This window comes from Cervus elaphus, chromosome 27 (assembly GCF_910594005.1).
Source record: "Cervus elaphus chromosome 27, mCerEla1.1, whole genome shotgun sequence".
NCBI classification, from domain to species: Eukaryota; Metazoa; Chordata; class Mammalia; order Artiodactyla; family Cervidae; genus Cervus; species Cervus elaphus.
Window position 1 is genome coordinate 7,628,821 of NC_057841.1, and position 15,281 is coordinate 7,644,101.

At 51.5% G+C, this 15,281-nt stretch overlaps 1 protein-coding gene across 6 annotated transcripts in view; it reads left to right on the top strand.

The window, feature by feature from the left end:
- Window positions 1–3: 3 nt before the first annotated feature.
- The window catches only part of ZNF516 (zinc finger protein 516), a 99,235-nt gene continuing 83,957 nt past the window's right edge, over window positions 4–15,281 (top strand). The window contains exon 1 of one of the 6 annotated variants that reach the window (XM_043888731.1): window positions 4–114. The gene's annotated coding sequence lies outside the window, so the exon portion shown is untranslated. Of the gene's footprint in view, window positions 115–764; window positions 961–1,106; window positions 1,303–1,570; window positions 1,709–2,155; window positions 3,623–4,781; window positions 4,881–15,281 lie in introns of those variants that run through there. The other 5 variants (XM_043888730.1, XM_043888727.1, XM_043888726.1 and 2 more) reach the window with 5 other exon arrangements.

Consider the following 15,281-nt stretch of genomic DNA (forward strand, 5'->3'; position numbering starts at 1 on the left):
GGCACCGAGAGAAATGCCACGGCGGAAGGTAACGCCTGGACTGAGGCGCGGCCTCCCCCGAGAGCGCAGTCAGGGTCCTGGATGGAACCCATGTCCACCGCCGGTCGTCACGAGGTCAGCGGAACACTGCCCGAAGCCTGGTGGGCGAGGGCTACCTCACCCCGCGCCCCGATCTACGTCACCGCGGGCTCGGGGTGGGGGGCTCCTGCTCCCAGAGCCTCCCCCGGCCTCGTCCCCGCCTTCCCCTCCATCTGCCCGCTCCCGCCCCTTCTCCTTCTGCACCACTCCCTCCCCCCACCCCATGGAAGCTTTCTGGGGTCAAACTGGAATTTCTATTCCCAGACTTAGTGCAACTAACTATGGCCCACGGAGAGAAGTAGCTGAGATGAGAGAATGGAGTTTGAAATAAAAAAAAATCACACTGAAACTTTTCAAGGATTTAAGGGGGGGGGGGGGGGGAAGGTGATATTTTAAAACTGATATCCAGCAGAACGCTAGTTCTGAAGTCTTCCCAGTGGGACCCCATCTTGATGTGCTGTTAATCTGCAGATACTCTGCGCCTGGACTCCCCTAAGCGCCTTTAGCAGGAAGTTAGATGAAACGCACACCCCGAGCGGTTGGTAAAGCACGCGCGGCTGGGACCACCGGAAGGATATCCGAGTATAAATCTGGATTCGAGGCTTAGCGCTCAGGTGCCCGAGTCGGCTGGAAATGCATCCCCAGCACGCCTGCACGTATGGATGCGTGCTCGTGTTTGTATCCGTGTGTGCGCGTCAACAGCTTCCCCTAACTGGATCTGCGGCAGCGCTGGCCCTCGGGAAGCAGGGGCGACAACTAGCCGCTGGGATCGTGATTCAGTGCTATTAGGGGAAGAATTATCTGTGTCTGAGTCATCGCGAGCCTCCAGACTTTCCCCGCAGTGTGGCAGAACTTTGTGCTGATGAGACAATAGTGGAGCGTGTGCGTTTCCTACAGGGCAGACCATTCCGGTGCTGGGGGAAGCCTCGGGCCTGCGCCCGGCTGCTGGGGCCCGGCCCCCTCCCTGCGCCGCGTAGCCCCCGGAGCCCGGCCGGCGCCGGGGTCCCCGCGGGGCGGGCGCGTCCCGGGCGCGAGCGAGCGGCGCGGGGAGGGGGCCGGGCGCGTGGCGGGCCCCGCGCGCCCTCGCGCGTCCCCCGCGCCCGGGCGCAGCTGGCGCGGTCGGTCTAGTGCAGCGCTCGGCTCCGCGCCTCGGGCGCTCGGCTTCACCTTCAGAGGCGCGGGGCGTGCGCGTCCTTCTCCCCCGGCCTCCGCCTCCCCTGCAAGGTAGGGGCTGCGGTGGGGTCGCGGCGGGGCCGGCGGGGGCGGGGGCCGCGGGGACCAGGCCTCGACGTGTGGGGGACCCGGCGTGCGCTGCGGGGGTTGGGGGCGCCGGTGAGGGACTCCGGGGCGCGGGGAGGGCTGCTCGCTTCCCCGGTGGGTAGTTGCTCCGCTCCGCAATTCCGGGAGAGGGAAGATGCAACTTCAGGCGGCCGGGCGAGCGCCGGAGAGGTGGCTTTTACCGCAGTGGAGGGGCGGGGTGGGGGCCGGAGGGGAGCGCGGAGGAGGCGCTGGCTTTGTACACTTCGTCAAAGGCGACGCGGGAGGAGGGGAGCTCGGATGCGCTCTCCATCCATTAGCAGACAAAGAGCAAATTGCCTTACTTTAAAGTAAAACGCTCCGGCTAATGAAGGTGGGTGATGGGGTTGCGGGGCCCGAGGAGCCGCTTCAGTTATTAAGGGTTCGGCGGATGGGGTCGTTGCCTGTGGGCAGCGAGCGCGGCAGCCTCGGGGACAGGTTTGCGGGAGGGGCGTCGCTTTGCCTCCCCCTCCCCTGGCTCCCTGCCCGTCAGCTGGGAGCGCAGAAGTGACCCTAATGTTAAAAGAAGTGAGAGCTCTGAAGGGAAGTTAGGGCAGGGGTGGGGGTGGGGGCGAGAGTTCTTGCAATGACTCTGAGGAGCGGTGGGGAGGGGGTCTGGCAGGCGGGGGCTCCTCGGAGATGCACCCAGCCTGCCAAGGGTGGGAGCAGGGGTGGGGATGGTACTGATCGCGATTCACACCCGGGCATACACTAGGAAAGAATACTTGGGGTGTGTGTATTTGGGGAGGGGAGGGTCGGGTCGGAAAATCGCCTGGTCTGCCATTTCCAGGGAGAGCTAACCTACTGAGGAGTTACGATCATTATTTAGATTAAACTGCCTCGTGAAGTTTTAAAGAAACTTTGTATGAATAAGTTTGTTAAAAGCCAGCCGAGCTGGGTATTTAAAACAGTGGTTCGTGGAGGAGGGTTGGCGTACGGTGACAATCAGCGGTGGTGGGCTGGGGGGCCGGTGGACCCCTGCTATTAGGGACCAGGGAAATTGAGTCTTTTACTCGAAAAGTGTGGGTCTGTTCGTCAGCCGCGGTTATTATCGGCGTTAACAAGCTCCCGGCTGCAGACCCGGATCTGACCAGGAGCTTCTGGGTTGTGTGTCTGTATCCTACTCATTCCGCTGGGCTTATTGATAAAGAAGTAATTGGTCTCCGGGTGTGCAGAGATCAACTTGCTCAGCCCTCTTTTTCAAATATATTCATCCTGTGCCTTATTTAATCCAGATGCACAAAAAGCCATTTGCTGCTGCATTGTTGGTTTACATTTTTTGAAAAGGCGACTGGTGTAACCTGTGGAATTTGAAATGCAAATAAAAGCTCGTGGGAGTTGAGGCAGAACAAATCAGCATTTATAAAGTGAAAAAGATTTAATGTCTCTGAAATCATTGCGGAGGAAAAAAAAAACTGGAGAGGGGGAGTGCTTTTTCAGGGAGTGAATTGTGACGTCAGGTCTTTTTGGAAAAGATGTTATTTTTAAGGTCTGGAACTCGGGTATGTAAAGTGCTTACAGGAAAAACAGATTACAAGATTAACATCTGTTAACATGATCGTTTATCTCCAGCCAAAAATAGGTCAGTTCTTTCTTAAGGAAACACTGTGACTGGCGCATGCTTAAATAATAAAATTAAAATAATGAATTCATAAATTAGAACCGGCGATGGTGATACTCTGACCTGTGAAGAACATTTTTTAATTTCGAGATCAGTGAAAGGTCAAAGTCCCTTTTGGGTGTTGAGGACAACTTCATCCCGCGTCCACTACCCGCCCCCCTACCCATGACCCCTCCTTTTCACAGCTTGCTTCCTCTTCGCCCCCACCCTGATTGCTAATTTTCCCTTTCATCCATTGTGGAAGTATAAAATATATTTAAATGGATATTGTCTGACGCCCCCGTCCTTAAAGAAGGCAAACTCTCGGCGCAGATGGCTAACTTTCAGAGCTCTGCTGTTGTTTTACCAATAAATGAAACGGTAGGGAGGGGGGGGGAAAAAAGGAAACAGCCTTGCAAAGTCTCCCTGCCCCCTGGGTGTGAGTGACGGCTCTTCTGGCCAATCCGCAGCGGCTTTCTCCATCCCGGAGGTAATTTGGGGTGTGAGTGTGTACGCGCGCGCGCGTGCATGCGCCCATGTGTCTGCACACTGTTAAGTCCGACCAGCCCCGAGCACCCGTAGGCTCCGGATTTGCACAGTTGTGAGCTGTAGACGTGGACACGCTTTTATCCGAGTCTGTGCAGCTAGGTAGGCACTCAGCAGTTTCTCTGAGTGTCCTCCTGTAAAGAATGGGCATCGGAGGTGCTTTCGGATTCAAGGCGAAACCTGCAGAAGGGGAAGCCAAGGAGTGATGTGATTATGCTTCTCAGAGATTATCGAAATGTGTGGTTCCTCTCGTCTCGTTCCCACGCGACAGGCGCGCCCCGCTTCTTGGGGCTGGAGTGTTGGAGCCCACTCGCCCGGCGCTAAGCGTAGCGAGATCGGGAATTGTTCACACTGGTGTTGGCTGTAAAAGTGAAGGGCAGCGTGTACCTTCCAACTTAAGATTTTATTTTCTCCCTGGCTGCTGATACTCCGTCCGTGGCAGAGCCTAGAATGTGACCAGTTCACGGTCAGGGAAAGTTCCGCTGCCCACCCGAGTGACGAACGCGCAGCGCTGGCCGCGCGCGCGCGCGCACACAATGCGCACATTCACGCGCGGAGAGCGTCCCGGGCCGCCCCGCGTTTCCTGCGGTTTAGCCCGGCACCCACTTCCCTCGGATTATGAGTGGTGGTGGCGTGTGGAAGTGTGCGGGCCGACTGGTCGCGCAGCATCTGCTCAGTGTTGGAGCCGCGGCGCCGCTTCGCCCCGGGGCGGACGGCGGTGCTGCGGGGAACGGTTAAGGCCCCACTCGTGCCCACTCCTTCCCGGAGACCTTCCCTGGGAGGGACCTGCGCCCCGGCCTGGTCCACGCGCGGTGTATCCGGCTGCGGGGCCGCGCAGCGGTCACCTGTACGGTCCATGGGCGATCCCGGGCGACAAGATCCTAACTGGGCGACGAGGTGGTGTCCAGCCCCGCGCCCCCCGCCCGGGCCGTTCCCGACCCCCAATCCGAGTACGACTCGGTCCTCCCCCCCGCCCCCCATCTCTGTGAGCTCGCGGATGGAGGAATGGGTAGCAGAGGGAGGTATCGCTGGATTAAATCATTCCTATTTCTGCTCCTCCCGGGGTGCGGCGCGGGGCCCGGGGCGCCGGGGGGCGCGGGGGCTGGGCGGGGGCGGGGGCGCTTACCTGCCCGCCCCGGGGGAGGGGGCGGTGGCCGCGCGCGGCCTGGCTCACTGGGGGAGGGCCGGGGGCGGGGCGGGAGGGGCGGGAAGGGGGGAGGGCCCGGCCTGCGCCCCCGCCCCCCGGCGCCCGCCCCCCGCCCCCGTCATGTGGAGCGGACGTCACACGCCTGCACTGTAACCCAAGAAGTGAAAGAGACGGGGACCCACGGCCCAACTTCGCACCGTAACAAAGGCGGGGGTCCGTGCGGGCCGGAGGGGGTCTAGCTGGGGAGGGATCGGGCTCGCCGGAGCGAGTGGGGGATGGAGCTGGGGGTGGGGCCGCCCTGGGGAGGAGATGTTGGGGGGGGGCTTGGCCCGGGCGTGAGGGCCTGGTCTGGGAGTGGGGTCCTGGCTGGGGCGAGGGGAGCGAGGGCCTGGGCGGGGGTCCACGGGGAACGGGGCATGGGGACCGGGGCCGGTGTACACGCGGAACGGGGCAGTGGGGGCCGGGGCGGGGGTCCACGCGGAACGGGGAAGTGGGGACGGGGGCGGGGGTCTGCGGGGGACGGGGCAGTGGAGGCCCGGGCTGGGGTCTGCTCGGGGCCCTGGCCGGGCGGGGGTGTGCGCGGCGGCGCGGATCGCGCTCCAGGGGCCCCGGCGCCGCCGAGGCCAGGTAATTGGTTTCTATTTTAAACTTCACTTTGTCCTGGCGGAGGTGGGGCGGTGGGAAAGGCGTGGCCCCCGGGCGATTACATAAGGATACGTACCTGATCCGGTCCGGGCAGGGGGCCGCGCGCGGCTTTGGGCGTGAGGGGCTGGTGGGCACCGGGCCCAGGCGTCCCGGTGCGGGGCTGTCGCGTGTGGAGTTGCTGCGCCCTGCCGTGGGGGGCCCGTGCTCCCCACGCTGGAACTGAAGGGGCCGGGGGCCGGGGGCCGGGGGCCGGGTCTGATGGCGGGGTCCACCGGGTAACAAAGGGCAGGGCTCGGGACCCTGGGCAGCGCGCGGCGCTGACCTAATGGCAAGTCACAAAAGTCTCAATTAAACGTGCCATAGAAAGGCATTTCCCCGTGAACCTGCCCTTAGTCTCCAGTCTTGATTAAAGATGATTTAAACATTGAGGTGCTCCCACCCGGTGGCTGTGTGAGACATACCATTAAAGGACTGACCTGAGGAGAATCAAGGGTGGTTATTCTCCCAACAGGGTCTTCTCCGGATTATTTTTCCTGCCTCCCTATTAATACGATTGGAGTATTTTGGTTGAGGAATGTAAGTGCTACTTTAGGGAACTCGGCATGTCTGCTATTCCGTAGGATCTTTCTGCTGCTGCGCAAAAAAGAGCTGATTTTATCACTTGTTTGTTCCTTCATATTCTCTGGCATTCTTTGATTGTGGCGTCAAAATAGCCGTGTATTTATATTTACCCAGACCGGCCAGAATTAAGTGCCCCGCAAGCCACTGCCGCGCTGCTTTCCCTGTGTGTGAAGTGGGAGGGGCGGAGCTGGCCCGGGTCTGAGGGCTCCGGTCAGGGAGAGGGACAGACAGTTCCTTGAGAGCAACTCCCAGCTCCCCTGAATGGGCCCTGGGAGACCCTGAGTTCTGAGCCAGACTTCAGTATTTTGGTAACGGAATTCGAAGTTTGATGTGTTAAGATACAAATATATCATGTCTGATATTTTTCTTAGTTCTTTAGTAGGGCTTTATTTTGTTTAACTTGCCAATTTGAATATAATGAAATGCTTAAAGCACTTTTAACATTCTTAAAAAAAAAGAAAAATCCCAAGGGATGTGCCCTCAAGCTCAGAGAGAAGAATAGGGGAAGTCTCTAAAATGAAACAGAACAGCCAAGGAGCCTATTTGGTAGGTAAAGGAGGAGTGCTGCTTCGTTTTATTTCTGAAAGCTGTTGTTTGTCAGAGCAGTCTTTCCAAATGGCTTAATATACTGAAACTTACTCAATCAAGAACTTTTAACATTTGGATGTGTAATTGATATTAGTCACTGATGACCCAAGAGTAGTTTTCATCACCAGTCTTAATCCCATTGTTAATTTGTAAAGGACCTTTAAAGTTGACTAATTTAGAGATTAAAGTTTTCTTGGGGCTCTGAAGTCCCACATGTCTAACTTTGTAACATGTCCCACAGACCAACCCAGGGTGAATTAAATGGGTGATGTTGTGAAAACAGGTTGATGCTGAAATTGCCTTGTCTCTACTTCCATGAATTAAACTTTAACTTCACTTACCTTACCTGCTCCTACTTGAAGATATCTGAGTCTTACAGGTGGAGCATTTGGTGTGGAGATTAAGTTTAGCAACAATTATGTAAAAAAGAAAAGGAGACTTCTTTAAAGAATAACTCGGAGTGGGGTAAGCTCTAACAGATGGTTTTCAGCCTTACTAAATAGGGAAAAATGATAATCTGACCAAGGAATTTAAGGAGAGTTTAGTCATGGATAGTTCTTGAAAAACCAGTACTTGGTTTATTGGGTCATTGTGGATTTTTATTTATTCATTTTCTAGGATACGTATTGGTCTTATTCATAAGTTACCAGAACGGCTCTTTTATAAAGAATTTTGTGAGAATGCCTGTAAGTCTGGCCAGAGATTGTGTTTAGAGTTTCAACTGCATTATACCTTAATGGCATAGAAATAGGAAACTGAAATAGAAGCCGATTCTGTTCAGTGGGAAGGAGCTTGTCCAACCGTATGTGCTTTCCTTTGATAATATGTTTGTTTTCAACATTCAGGATACTACACTCTTTTGGTTTTTATTCCGTTTTCAACATCAGTGTTAGCTATATCGTTAAAAGTGGTATTTTGCTTATAATGTAATTAGATTTCTAACTGAGTAAAGCAACTCTGTTGTGCAGGAAACACATAACTTTTTCACTGGTGTTTGATGGCCACATTTAGCTGGAGACAGCTAAATTTTCTCAGTAACAGGCATAGATTTTGGCAGAAGGAATAGAACTAATGAAGAAAGCAGAAGAAAGTGAAAAGACTTTGATCAAATATCTGCAGTCATAAATATTTGAAGGTAGAAGTAGCATTCTGTCTTCAAAAGGAGATACTATAGGTGCTGTAAATGTTTCTGCATTTTAGCTCTTGGATGGAGTTATTCTGGCACAGTTCTTTAAAAAATGCATCCCTTTGCTTTCCTAACTCCTCCCCCTCGAAAGTCCTAGAGGATGTGGGAAAGGTTTCTTTAACTCTTGCTGAATGCTGTTGGGGGAACACTAGTGGGGCCCTGTGTACGCACAGCAGAACGAGCGCCCAGCACGTGGACCTGGCTTGGCTTGCTTGGCACTCGGCACCTTTGATCTTCTCCAGAATTCTGAATGTCTAAATAGGAAAAATTCACTACATCACCGTCCTCAGCTCCCAGATCCTTACTCTCTTGGTAGGAAACCACATCTCACTTGGCTTTGCATCTTTCAAGTGAATAGCAGCGGCAGGATGTGGCTTCCTTCTGCAGTCTGATCGGAAAGTGCAGAGACCGGCTAGCAGGATGGAGCTTCGGGATGGCAGATGTGAATGTGGGATGTGGGTGTGCGTCCCTGGGCACCTGGAGTTTGGGTATCAGCAAGTTTTTGACTGGTCGCTGGGCTTGGCGCTCACTGGTGGCGTGAGTTACTCATGAGACTGTGACCCTCTTCTCCTTCCGGTCCCCTCCTTGGGGATGTCACCTCTGACCTTTTCCAGCTGATGACCAGCAGTATGTTGGCAGTGGTCTGTTTGGGATTAAATGAGCCTTGGGACCATGAGAGTGACAGCATTTTTCAGATTCAAGCCTTGGTGTCCCTTCTCTCTGCCTCCAGGAACAAGTGAATTTAGGGAGGGGGAGGTGGGACTTTTCTCTTTGATGGAGGGGTGACCTTTGCCCTGAGTGAGATTCCCTCCCCACCAGAGTAAGTGGGGGGGCACTGATTTATAGGAGGGCGTCCTTTGTATTTTTGAACTCTAGCTATGAATAACTTGCAGTTCACAGAAATGCTGGCAAATTGTCACAAGCCTGTATTAAGAGAGGAATCCCATCAAATGTTTATTTATGAAGAATTTCTTAATAAAACTAACCTTATGGGAAGAATAAGGAAAAGCTTTCACTATAAATTTGAAATATCTTACCCAGTTCTTTAAAAAGCATCTTTATTTTAAAATTAATTTTCTTCAAGAGAGGGCTGTTTTAGGGTTACCACTTAAATAGGTATAGGAGGAATATGCATGCAGGCCCCATAAATGCATTACTTGTAAGTGAGAGTTACACTGTCTGCCAAGGTGTATCAAGTGTGTTTCAGATGGACTGGTCAGAATGAGCAGTTGCAATTGTCTGTTTGGTGTATTCTTTATCCCTTGCATCTGGCTACATGTGATTTGGGCAGCTGCAGCTTCTCTTTCCAGAGCTAACACTGGTTGTCATGTTTTTGTCCAGAATGAACTGTTTTCCAGCAGCATATCTCGGAATTGTAACAAAGTGTAATTTTTGTGGCTCTCACATCCCTTAAAAGTAGTTTTCCAAAAAAGAGCTGGTATTTAGCCTTCCAATTCAAATGGCACCGAGAATCACAAAACAGAAGTAATTAGAAATGCAGCTTGTTTTAGAACCCAAACATGTAAATACGTGTAAAATGATGAGTCAAGCACCACCGCAGAGCTTTGGAAAATCAATTCAAAAAGCAACTCCATTGGGTGTAGGTAGATTTTCCTGTGTATTTCAAATATGTGTTCGTTCTGGTAGGTTTTCTTTTTCTTTCTGTTCTGTTGGGGTTGATGATGTTTTGCAGTCAGGAATTTAATCAAGTCGTTACATTCTGAAAACCGACTTTAAGAAATACGTTTTACATGTGACCTGAAGTTCAGACACTTCCTCAATGGAGGGTTGAAAGGAGACCTAATGTATTTCCCTTTTAGGAGGAAAGTAAGCTGGCGCCGTCTTCCTCCAGAACCAGGTAGGCTGTCTCTCACCGTTTCTGGCACGGGGGACTGCCTGTTGTCAGCTCAGCCCTCCGTGCAGCTGTCTTGTTCTTTTCTTGCTCACTCAGGAGATGGGGAGCGTAGGCTCACATGTGGTGTTAGCTTTCACGACATAGTTGAAGGGAGACTGAAAAATTGAGGTTTTCTGGTAAAACTCTAGTTTTTTCTTAGGCACTCGGAATTAAAAAAGAAACCCTTTTCCAGCATTATTTGATCTTACTCGAAAAACCCTCCGTCTCCAGCTCTTCCCATGTGAAAGGAAAGGATATTTGTTTAGGAATTTCTGTCCTTTGTCTCAGAAAAGGGCAACATGTGCCTGTGTGTGCCATATGGCACTGTTTAACCTATGTTGCTCGGACTGACTGGGGCTGTGTGAGGCGCTGATTCCTTTCAACATTCCAGAATGTTCTTTGAAAGTTGGGACAGTGAAGGATGCCTCCAGAGTTGTGCTGAGAGGCTGTTCCTGTCTTCTGCAGCTTCTTGTTCAGTTGGTATTTGAGGGCTGTGAGCAAGTGTCGATTTTCTTTTTTTTACTTGAAATAATGTTTGTGGGAAAAGAGTTTGACATTAAATGTTGGCTGGTTGTGTGGATTCAGGAAGACACACAGCCCCATGTGAGTAGTTAAAACTTCTGCTGGTTGTAAATGGGCTGAAAGTTTGGCTGGTGAGACAGGATTTCCACTGTTTAGTTCCTGATTATTCTGGTGACTTTAACCTAGAGTTAAAAACTATGTGTTATTTTCCTTCTTAAATAATTAGCTTTTTAAATTTTTTTTAAATGGATGGACGAACCCTTGAGCAGATGGCTGACCTAATGTATAGTTTAAACTTTTGTGGCTGCTTTTGTTCTGGGATTATCTAAAGGCAAATCTGTGATGTTTTTCACTGAAGAATTTGTTTTATTTACACATGTTATTTGGAGTGTTTAGATAGACATGTGTGTGATCACCAGCTTCTCTGTTACCTGCTGCATCTCTGGAATGGATGGATGAGGGCATGGATGAAGAGTCTGCCTCCATTTTTTGGGGGGGGATGTTTTTGTTAAGATATAATTGACATTTAACATCGTATGAATTTAAGGTATGCAGTATTTTGGTTTGATACTTCTTCAACTGAAGTATGGTTTACAATACATATAGGTATCAGGTGTACAACATGGTAATTGGATATTTTTATGGATTATACTCCATATAAAGTTATTATAAAAGTTATTATAAAATATTGACCACATTCCCCATGCTGTGCACTATGTCCTTGTGTCTTGTTTATCTTCTATTAAGAGGTACCTTTACCTCTTAATCCCCTTCACCTATCTTGCCCTTCCCCCACTCCTTTTGCCCAGAAACTATCAGGTTGTTGACTGTAGCTGTGAATCGGTTTCTGTTCTTTTTTATTTACTTTTAATTGGGGGATGGTTACTTCACAAAGTTGTGTTGGTTTCTGCCACACATCAGCAGGAATCAGCCATTGGTATACACACGTCCTCTTCTGGCCCTCCCCCCCACCTTCCACCCCATCCCCCCCACTCCAGGTCATCACCAAGCCTCTGGTTGAGTGCCCTGTGCTATATAGCACCTTCCCACTAACTCTTTTACACATGTAATGTATATGTTCCAGTGCTACTCTGCCTCTGTGTTTAAGGTCCCATATGGCTGCAGAGTCGCCATCAAAGCTCCTGTGTCTCTAGACAGTTTCTTGCTGAGTCAGTCTCCTCAGCTTTACTCATACTGTGTTCCCTGTTTTAAGGAAAGCAGTGAACACATTATGTTCATCCATGTGTGTGTTGCCTGTAAAGTGCAGGTGGGCACGTGAGGATGGGGGGGTGGGCCGGGTACCACTCAGTAAGCCTGGAGTGATATGCACTGTGCAGGTGGGCACGTGAGGATGGGGTGGTGGGCCAGGTACCGCTTAGGAAGCCTGAGTGATGTGAACTGTGCAGGTGGGCACGTGAGGAGGGTGGGGCCAGGTACCGCTCAGGGAGTCTGAGTGATGTGAACGAAGGTCGCTGTGGCTACACATAATTCATATTGACGCCATCAGTGACCCAGGGAGAGTTCCGTGCCAGTTTGAGGAAATATCATCATTCACATTGGTAATCATCGTCCCAGCAGATTTAGACTCATCACTCCAAAGCTTTCTGTGTCTTTAGTGTGACCATTAGCATAATGGTGATAATTTGTTCCTTTGACTCACACTGAGCGTAATTGAAATCAGTGTTATTGTGATGAGCGCAGCACAGCCCAGGTGCTCAAGTGGCTTCCTTAGCTCAGAAACTGCTTTTTACTTTTGAAACAAGAGGCGAGGATAATGATCTCATTCCTAAAAACAAAAAACAGAACTCTAAGTAAATAACTGAATTTCTAATGTAAAAATACTTGCCATAGCAACGTAAACTTGGGACAATTCTGTAGAGTCATGGGATTAGTGGTTTAGTGGTAGGATTAAAATTGGCCTCAGTAAATTACCCTGGTGACAGAAAAGCAGAGTCTGTTAATGGTTTTACAGGAAGATTGGCTTATCAGTTATTTTCTAGGTTGACGAAAGATTATGGGCTGCTTAAAATTTGAACTTGACAAAGGAAGGTTAATTTTCCTAACAGCTATTATACACTTGAAAGTATCTGTAGGGACTGGTGAAAAAAAGAAGATACCACAGTTAGAATTTGAGATTTATTTTATGCATGTGGGTGTCGGTTGATGGACCGTCCAGTGTTTGTTTAGCTACCAATGTTCAGGGCTGTTGAGAGTGTATATTTCAGCCAGTGGTTAAATAAGTTCTTCCCAGTGTCCTTGGAAATAGTAGACTATTTTGGAAAGTGCGTGAGCTCTTTGGGGCCATAAAGGCACCATTTAGACGCGGACCGAGCTGCACCTTTGTAGCCCAAGCAGGCTTCGGTGGCTCACTGCGCCCCGTGTGCTTGCCACGTCTGTGGGGTTTTCAGTCTATTCTGTAGAATGACCGTGGAAGGAAGCGTTTACTTCCCTGGTTATTTACCTTTCTTTGTGCATTGATGCTATTTCTGTTTGGGCTTGTTTAAAAGGGTTCATATTGAGAGTTACACGTATGTTACTGGCAGGCAGCTTAGAGATGCTTTGGGGGTGACCTGGACATTTTACAGGTACTGAAATGCAGCAGAATTCAGTGCCTCGGCGAGGCCACGGTGATGGAGTCGAGCTCACATGCAGGGTTCCTGAGTCGCACTCTTGTGCCTTCCTGATGCCCCCCTGCCCCGATGCCTCGTGCTGAGCTCACGGGAAGGAAGCGAGGTTGCAGTGATTTCAGGATGAGCTTGTTGAGAAGGCTCAGGGCTGATCGGAGCTCTGAACTCCGCGAGTGTAGACCCAGCAGGCAGGTTCTTTACCGCTAGCACCACCTGGGAAGCTCACATTAAATGTCGAGGAAAGCATAAATGAAAGTCAAGAACAAGGAAGTGGAATAATAGGCCCTGATGAGGGGAAGGTAGGATTTCGCATCCAGCTCATCGTGTTCCCTCCAGTGGGTTTACTTGAACCGAAATTTAGAATCTGAGTCTTCTGGCCACTAAAAATGAGTGAAATAGGGCTATTTGTATGTCGACTAGATGATGAGGGCAGAACTCACCGGCTCCCCCATGAAGGAGGAGGGTTCTGTCCTGTAACCCTAAAGGAGAGTCCTCACTCTGGTTTCTCCGTTGGCCTTTTTCGCACAGGCCTTGTGTTTTCCCTTAGCCGACCCTCAGCGGTGCCCTTGGAGAGAGTCCGTAGTGACTTACAAAGGGGGTTCCCTGGAGCTCCCCTGGAGCCAGGGCATCAGAATACAGCATTCCAAGTTGAGAGCTGTTTTCTGAGTCCCCATGACAATATGATCCCAGGTTTTAAGCACTGCAGTTTATTGTTATAAGTTGAGTTTTTATCTTTTAGGGCCTAACACAGATTTGAATTGAATTGAGTGACTACCTGAATAACCAGCCCCCCACCCCCAGCCCACAAATAGCTCATAAATGTCCAGCAAGGCTCGTTCCTTTTTACGAACATTGGTTCCACGCCTGCCACATTCTGTGTGTTGTTTGGTATTCATCACAGTTGGGAGAGAGGAGCTCGTTCTAGCCCCGTCCCCCCAGGAGGATGCTGAGACCCTCGTGGTTAAGGAACTTGGGTTGTCTGAGCAGACCGTCTTCTGGGTGGTCACCTGGGGTCTGACCCTCCTCATGCTTGTTGAAACGTAACTTTGAGTCTTGGTCTGAGCCCCCTGGAGTTGTGTCTGTCTGTGGGAGATCACAGTGGAAGGCCAGTGTCCCTCCTCCGGGCCCCCGCCTCTGTTCGAGGTGGCCTGGGTGACCGATGCATCACCAGGAGGGGCTGGGAGCCAGGGTCAAGGTGCCCTCAGCGGGGACCGGCCGCCTGAGCAGGTGGGCCTCGTGCAGTGTGTGGCCATGTCTGCTGTGAAGATGAGCAGAAGGAGGAATTTACAGGGTGGTCTGGGGATTTGAAGCGAGGAGACCCCTGCATCAGCGTCCAGGCGTCCAGCCAGCCAGGGGTCCCAGCCCCTCTCCTGCAGGTCGGCTTGTGGAGCCTGCACCAAAGGCCAGGAGGGCCCGATCTTGGGAAGCCAGGTCCCTGTTGGGCTGGGTCGGCAGCCTTTTTCTGTGAAGGGCCGGATAGTAAACATTTGGGGCTTTGTGGGCCAGACTTTCTCTGCTGGGGCTCATTCTGTCTGCCTTGTAGCAGTTGGAGAAGCAGTCACAGACAACGTGTCGGTGAGTAAACAAGCTCTGTCTGTGGCCACTGAAACTTGATTTCATGTCCTTTCACATGTCACAAAATGCTGTTCTCTCTTTGATTTTTTCCCCAGCCACTGTCCTCAGCTCATACGCAAGCCACACAAAAACAGGTGGCTGGCTTGCTGACTTTAGCCCCAGTGGGCAGTGCTGCTGGGTATTAGAACATTTTCATTTTTGATCTTCTAGTTACCCCGTGCAAAAAGGGTAAAGAAATGGGTAAAATTAATGATACGGTTTATTGAACCTGGTAGATCCAAAATGTTCCTTGAACACGTAAATGACGTAAAAGTTACTACTGAGATGTTCTTGGCTCTCTGTCTCTCTCTGAGCCATGGAAATCCCCGCGGATCTTACACTCAGGGCTCAGCCCGACGTGGCCTCGCCCGGTTTGGCCCCTGTGGAGCTGGAGCAGCTGTGGGGCTGGAGATGCTGTCGGGGGTGGGAGCCGGAGCTGAGATTCATCAGGGCCTTGCACTCCCCCAGTTCAGCTGTCGGTAGACGAGGGTTCTAAGGGGCGGTGCAGGACACTTTGGAAATATCTCAGATATTTCCAGAATCAGGGCAGCGTAATTAAGGGATGAAAGTTCCCTTCTATCATTCTCAAGGTCTGTGCAGGAGCCGGGGCGGGGGGGCTGGAAAGGGCAGCTGAAGGAGGCACTGGATGGCCAGCGGCCCGAGGCTGACCCTGCCGCGTGTCTGTCCCCCGGAGAGTCCCTGGTAAATCAGCCCAGCACCCTTGGAAGCAGGAGCCATCCTGTCCAGATATTCCCCCGGGTTCCTGCAGCTGGGCCCCCGCCTCTGATGCAGCATCCAGTAACTCAGGTGTGTGAATCCCAGATTGCAGGTGTGTGGGAAGGAGTTGTAGTGCAAGATGCAGCCTCTGGCTTCCCATCTCACATCCAGTCATGTTGACTTCTGGCCGGTTGTGAAGC